Here is a 7,863-nt window from a genome sequence, read left to right on the forward strand (position 1 = left end):
GAGCAAAGGCACCAAATTGCAAAAGCATGTAATTTGGACGAGGAAGTGACTTGGTATTTATAGGCAAAAAGAATAAATATAATATTCTTTTTGCCGTACAAATGTGGTTACATGCATTTAAGGAAATTACTTTAATTCCTTAAATGCATTGATTAAAGTACAAGAATAAAGTCACATGATAGTGACTTCTCTTCTAATTAACCAACCAGCTTTACATGTGTGTAAGGCTTTTAACAAATGACAAATGGATTGTCCGGGTAAAGGCATGTAATGGCATAAAGTCAATTCCTCGTAATCAGTGTTCAGACTTGTAAGGTCTAGAACACTGACAAGGACTCCAGTCAGGAGATCTGGTAAGTCTTCCAGTGAGCTCCGCTATTTGTCAGACTTCTTTCTTCCGACTTCACTCTTCGACTTCAGTGAGAATGTTTTTCAATGGAAAGATCTTGACTGGAGTGAAGTCCAGTGAACAAATCTGGTGGAATCCAGATTCCTGTACAAGTAAGTTGTTCACTGGTCTTCACATAATTTCTGGACAAATCTTCAGAGGGCTCCAGTAATCACGTCTAGAGCGAGTCCAGTAAATCCGGACCTAACAAATTCCTCCTATTTGTTTAGAAATTATGCAAGGATTTTCAAGCTTTTATCTATACAAGTTTGTGCTTGAACAATCCTTGAAAAATTTGACTAAGTCTAATTTGAATTACTGGAGAACCACTTTATAGATCATTAGTGTTCCCAGTTTATACAATTTAATTTCTAGACTTAATCTGGATAAGTACTTGTGAAAAATAGGAATTGCAACTTATATTTACAGACATCAACTGGAGGAAAGTTACAATTTTATCAACATAAAAAAAAATACAAGTACTATATCAGATTTAGGCCATTTTCTTTTCAGCATGCCCAGATGGCTCTTCTGTGGCCTTCCTCTTTACACCTAGAGATGATGAAGTAGTAAGAGTAGTCCTTAAGCCCAGCTCCATCTCCATTAGTTCTTTCCTCATCCATTCCTTCCCAATCCTCTTCATAAAATACTTAACATCCTGGGAAACATCTTTACCTCTGAAGGAAAGGCCAATCTCTCTAAGTTCTGACCATCCGAATGCCCTGATTGACGTGTCTTTTCTTTCATCAATAAAGTTCCCTTCTCTGAAGAGTTTGACATGGAACTTTGAGAAGTTATCATGATTTTCTGCCAGATGGATCTCAGCACCCAGTATAGATCATACATCAGCTCTAAATTGTGACAAATGTTCATACTTTTATTTTGTCTGAGCCCTTTTTACCATCTCATCCACTTCCCTTTCTCTGTTCAGCAGCTTGTTGAAATTTTTCTTTATTGATTCTTTCTGTAGTGTTCAAGGGAATGAAGGTGCTAAGATCTGCATCTCTGGCAGCTTTGGATTTTCTGGCTGGTGCCTTGGGCAAACCCTTGATCTGCTTTCTATATTCATGCTCCAGAGTAGTAGCATTACTCCTTACTTGTTGCTGGAGATTTTTCAACTCTTCTCTTCTCTGGGTAATGAGATCCAGTATGCTCACACCATAGATTTCAGAATCATAGACTTGTTCATCCTGAGCATACATGGATCGAATATAAACATCATCCAAGGCATCCAGACATTTCTTAAGCCTGGGATCATCCTTCATCTTTTTATATACTTCAATTTGTATGTCCAACCTGCCAGAATTGTAAGAATCCAGAGTCCCATGCCTGGCCATATCTAACTGGTGGCAATCAAGTCATCCTTTAGGTTCTTCTTGAAAATTTCAATTAAGATGCACTCTTGCTCCAGTCTCTTTGCCTTGGCCTCATCAGTAGAAACATATTCCTTTTCTGCTTCAACTGTTGGTTCACTAGACACCACTTGATTTCTCTTGATCTTTTTCATTGTGGTTGGGATGTTTGGGAACTCTTCAAACACTGGCTCACTGGCATAAGTACCAGTAGCCTCTTCTTCAATTTGTCCACTAGCTTCAGTACCAGTGACATCCTTTCCAATCACCTTCTTCCAGACTTCAATCTTCTTCTGAAGATCACCAACCTTTTCTGTTCCAGAACCTTCCCCCTTGGAAGCATCTCCAGATTGAAGATGATTCTACACCTGGTCCAGCTTGTGTCTGTCAGCAGAATCAAAGGTTCGACCAGACATTGGAGCAATATTGTTCACAGTTTTCCTCAATTGCATCACTTCTTTTTTAACAATTTCAAGATCTTGAGGAAAGTGGCGAGGCAACTGGGTGTCAATCATCTTCATTACTTCAGGCAACAACACATCACGAAGATTTCTAAGGAGAGTTTCAGACACCTCCTCAGTGATTTCTTTCAGCATATCTCCCTTGAACTTTTGAACAACTTCATCAATGAGGGTGCTGACAACTGAGTTTTTCTCCAGGGTTGGCCTGCTCTCCAGAGAGCTTATTCTGGTGGTCAAATTTTGAACCTCACCAGTCAGACTTGCCAGAGGTTGAGCAACTTCAGCTTTAATGGCAATCTGAACAGTTGTCACCATATCCTCCTTGATTCCCTAGACTGCAACTTGAATAGATTCATAGTTTTTATTTGTTGCCACGACAAGTTCATCCAGCTTCTCAAAGACTATCTTCTCATTTCTAGCAAATATGTTCATTTCTAACTTAAGATTATTACAAATTAGAGATTTGAAGTCAGAAATAACCTGAGAAGAAGCCTGAAGTGATCTCTCCAGATCCGCCACCTTATCAAAAAGGCCTTAGACCTCGATTGAAGAAGAAGAGAAGAGACCACTGGAAGGATTGGTGATTTTGGTCATTGACGACACTGGAAACACCCTTGTGATATTTTCAGTTGGTTGGGTGACTGCCAGTGGTTCAGAAGTTTGAGATGGTTGAATTTCTGGTGCAGTTGGTGATTCAAAAGTTGTTGGAATTGATATTTGTTATGGAAGAGGTGTTGGTGTATTTTCAGGGGGTGGAGGAGGCATATCAGAAAGAATTGACTGGGAGACAGAATGGATGGTGCGATCAACTTCTTCTTCTCCCAAAAAACTCATATTTACATCAAAATCATTGTCTTTAGATAGTGGAGAATCAACCATATCCCAATCTGGGCCGGTTCCACCTGCCTGGTCCTCTACTTGTACATTCTCCACCCCTACATTCAAATCAATCTGAGCCCCTTGCTCCAGATTATCTCCTTCAGTCTGCCCAGCTTGTTCCCCCTCAACCTCTTCAACTATTAAGGACCCATCAGCAGCCATGATGTCCCCACTTCCAGTAGTTGAGACAGGTATAACAAGAGGTGAGCCAGACCCTCTTTCTTCTTCACCACTTCCTTCTACTGGTACTGAGGAAGTGGTTGCTGGGGCAATCTCCTGAACAAGATCTCCAAAATCCAGATGAGAGGATTCTGGAAGAGATGATACCAAAACTCCGTCTCTCCTAAGACGACGAGTTCTGTTCCTTGGCCTGGTGGGATTAGGTGGAATTTCAACAATATTTTCAGCATTCTGCTAAGGATCAGGGGCTATCTGGTAAATAGGTTGCACCCTTTCAGCAGTAACAACTTCAGAATTTTCTTCATTGTTTTGAGGCTCACCAACAACCTCTTCATCTGGTGATGATGCATTTGCCTCTTCTTGAATTCTGAATTGATATAGCATCACCGATGAAATTTCGACCTCAGTAGGAGATGAGGTCAACTGGTTGAGGTCCCTCAGATATTTACATAAAGAAAATGAGTTGTATTCATAGAGTACTCATTTTTCAAGGCCCTTCTGAATATAATGGATAGAAATCGAATGAAGGGAATGAAGGCTTTCCTGCTCTTGACCTTCAATCTGTCCACTAGATCATTAAAGAAAATTTGGGCAAAGTCCACCCTATACCCATGCCATAAACAGTAGGCAATCTGGAGCTGTGTCTGGTTTATCTGATCTAAACCTCCAGAACTGCCACCCAATCACTCAACAAGATGAGTGAAGAAATATCTCCATGAATCTGTCAGCCTGCTCATATATACAGTGCCCTTCCTGAGCAGCTGACCATTCTCATCCACAATCTCAGTGTGCCCCATCAACCTGCACACTTCCCTGGTATTGATGCTAGAGGGAATTTCAATGGGCATCGCATTTTCATCAAAATAGTTCATCCTCAGGGCATCTCTGAGGGAATCAACAGTAATTGTGAAGCTTTTGGTTCCTTGTTTTAGTGTGTAGTGGATGGATTCATCACTTTCCACATACACTGCAGTATACCAAAACTCACAAAGATAATCATGATACATTTTTCCCGGATTTAAGGTTTTGGGCACCATATAGTGAACTGCTCAAGAAGAAGATATTCAACCTTCCAATAATGGATGTTGCTGAGTGATTGGTTGAGAGTTTGGCCATCCAGTTATTCATATTTTTTCTGATGGCATCGGCAGAAAGAGATATGTGATTTGCCTTTTTAACATTATCAGCAAGCATAATTAGCAGCTAGAAGATTTTTAGGAGAAGGTTTGGGAGCCATTTGAGATATATGAAGATGAAAGTGAAAGAGTTAAAGATTGATAAAAGAAATTTAAGAAGAGAGATGATGATGATTGGAGAGTAAATGAAGAACGAAATAAATGAAGGAATTTGAAGATTTGGGAGTAAGTGATTTTCGAGATAAAACTGAAAGTAAAGGTATTAATGTGTATTTATCTATAATCCCTTATAAAAGAGATTGGATTTAAGTTTCAGCACTTTTTCGAATATTCCTAAACTGCCCCTGACTAACCCTAATCTAATATTATACCATGCTTTAAGAAATCCCCACCTCCCATTTCATCCCCCTATCAGCCCTAACCCTGATGGCCTGACCCTCTCCACCTCGATCTCCAGACGCCATCCTCACTGCAAATCACCAATCAACCGTGGATTTTAAATACTTATATTTTCTTTACATTGTTTGTTGGATTCTTTGGTGTTAATCTGGTTTGTTCAGAACCCTTTTTATTATTTTATTTTTTCCATTTATTTTTTGTGTTAGTATAGTTATTTTCTATGGGCAGGAAATGTTGTCGAGATAATTAATTTTTGTATTATTATATATATTTTAATTGTGATATTAATGGTTTATGATAATTATATTGCCATTCAATCCTTTTTACTGTTAGTTTTAGTTGATAAATACATTCAAATTTTTTCAGTCAATTTTCAAATTGTGCAACACTTATTATGAGATTTACATAAATGGAGATGAAGGTGCATAATTAACTAGATTTCTGACATACTGTTAGTTTTGTTTGACCTGTAAAATACTGATGTATATGTTGTGCTAAATTTGATAATTGAATACTAATAATAGATAAATGGAGATGAAGGTGCATGATTAGCTAGCTTGTTGTCCCATTTTTTCAAATACGTTTTTGAGTGAATGGAGATGAAGGCTAACATTAGAGTTGGGTCAAAGTTGTTTCCAGTAGTAGCTAGCTGTAATGGATTAAATCAAAACATGGATCAATTTGCCCCATTTATGTCTAATTCAATCAAAGTTGCTACCAGTAGTTGTAATTGATGTATATCATGATTGATCAAAATCTATCTTATAAAAGTTTCATGATGAAAGTTAGTTCATTTACCCCAAATGTCAACCTGCATTGCTTATTCTAGCATACAAGGCTGTTTTGGCTTTTCTTATTTACGTAAAAATTGTTAAAATGTGAAATTTAAATTTATAGGTTTGTTGAATGCGGAAGAGTTGTGTTTGGTTAATTGAGGCTTCAAGGCAGTTGCATTCGATCAACCATCTTCTCGAACAACAAAGCACATAAACGACACATAGTTGATGGTTCGGCATCATTAGATGGAAATGGCTTTCATAGGAAGACTTTAAAAAGCAATATGTGATAACGCTTGCAACGGTATGAAATACATGCTTTGTAGCTTAGTTTTTTTTATAGATAGTGATTGAAGTTTGTACTTTGTATATCACATATCTTAGCCAAGTATTCTTTTTTACACAGGCTTTCATGGAAGATGATCCTTTTGATTTTGAATCTGATGTTCTAGTTGCCCCAAATCAACCATATAGCCGTAAATCCTGTCTTTTATTAATCTTTTTTGGATTCTTTGCTATAATCTCTGTGGTTAATAGTTCATTTGTTATAAAATCGTCAGGTGCTTTAAGATTTTATTTCTACCTCTACTTTGTGCAGGAAATATTGGAGGATCTAAGAAATTCTTCAGGATTTTATTGTAAGTTCTAATTACAGTGTTATCTGCCCTGATGGGTTGGGGTTTGCATTGTTGTGGCTCATACAAAAGGTTTCCCTCCAAACGTTTTATCGCATATATTAAACAGATAAATATAAATGTGATATATGCATAGATTCTGTCATACTTGAGTCGTTACTTTATTTGATTAATAGAAGAACACTTAGACTAAATTTGTGTCTAAAAACGATAAAGCCACTGCTATTAGAGATTCTGAGAGTATGGCCTAAGTATATTGACATGTGTTTATTTGTCAATATGATTAGCAAGCCTGTTTACAGTTGGTAGTTTTTATTTCATATGTTATTTCATTTCTTTGCTTCCTTACCTTCATTTGTTGCTCATTTACATAGATTCATATAAAACGTAGATGATATATTCAAAAATGGAAACAAGATTTTTGTGTTAGAAGAAGAACCAGTAAAGACCATTTGCAAATGGAAAGTCGTATGCTCTTGATTTACTTGATACCCAGGGCATGTCAGTACTCAGTACCAACTACTAACAGTATTGCCATCAAAGCATACTCTGGAGGTAAAATTCATTACTAGAGCTTACCCAGTTACTTATAAATAGCGGATTTGAAGTTTTTTTTCTATCATGTCAAATGGGTAAAATGACAAATTGAAAGCTAAAAACTCTTTGCTGGAGGAGGCATTGACTAAACTCTGGGATGGTCATATATGAGCAATTATGAATGGGCAATGGGTTAGTAAACCTCATTTGGATATCATACATAAGTTCATAAGAGTATTATAGAGCCAGTGCGCTTGACAAGATCTCCTTCTTTAATATCTCCTGTACAACCATAACTGAAGTCAACAAGGACACATGTGAACTTTCACACGAAGTTGAGTTACTGGATGAAGCTGCCTTTGTCATAGGTGCTAGGGAACTTGGTTTTGAGCTTTTTCTAACGTATTTTATCTTGGATACATTGTATACTCTCCGTGTCTATTTATGTATATATAGGTTATATTATGGAAATTAAGCATGAACTATAAAACTAATAGTGTTATATATGCTTTTTGTTAGCCTTTTCAGTGTCATTTGATTACATTGACAACATCGAGTTTAGCTTCATGTTTTCATTCAAGTTGTAAACAAAACAGTTTTCAATTCTACAATTTCAAAACAGTTTAGAAGCATTCTAACAAGTTATAAATTATCGGCATTCCAAGCTTTATAATTTGTCATTGTGGCATTGCACAGGTGGTAGAATTTGTAATACCATATAGTGACACTTTCGGCCTTTAATTCTATCTATCCCCAAGCTGTAAAATGTTATTGTTCTTTAAAATTGTTGGCTTGTAATCGTTGTTGTAACACATAACACGTATACTTTTACCACGGCAACGCGCGGGTACTCTTTTATACTACCAAAATTAACCCCCAACTTTTTTCACTTCAATATACCCTCTTTCAATTTACACACACTTCTACCCCCTCTTCAATCTGCGTCGGTTCTCCATCTAATTGGATAATGATACAACATTAGATGAATATAATCTCCAGTTTGACGCCAAATGTTAACCTTTAATGTTTTGTTAAGAGTTAATTTCATAACTTCACATTTATTCGCGATAATTGGTTTCTATAGTGTGCTTAGCTTTTGTAGTGTAGTTTGAAACATCTA

At 37.0% G+C, this 7,863-nt stretch overlaps 1 long non-coding RNA gene across 2 annotated transcripts; it reads left to right on the forward strand.

Moving 5' to 3' along the window:
• The first annotated feature begins 4,799 nt into the window (after positions 1 to 4,799).
• LOC122588694 lies at positions 4,800 to 7,261 on the forward strand. 2 transcript variants are annotated; one of them, XR_006322178.1, is made up of 5 exons: positions 4,800 to 4,946; positions 5,693 to 5,875; positions 5,978 to 6,047; positions 6,170 to 6,209; positions 6,581 to 7,261. It is a non-coding gene; the product is annotated as an uncharacterized LOC122588694 (long non-coding RNA). The 2 variants fall into 2 exon arrangements; XR_006322177.1 differs by having other exon boundaries at positions 6,170 to 7,261.
• Positions 7,262 to 7,863: the final 602 nt, after the last annotated feature.

This window comes from Erigeron canadensis, chromosome 2, assembly GCF_010389155.1.
Source record: "Erigeron canadensis isolate Cc75 chromosome 2, C_canadensis_v1, whole genome shotgun sequence".
NCBI lineage: Eukaryota > Viridiplantae > Streptophyta > Magnoliopsida > Asterales > Asteraceae > Erigeron > Erigeron canadensis.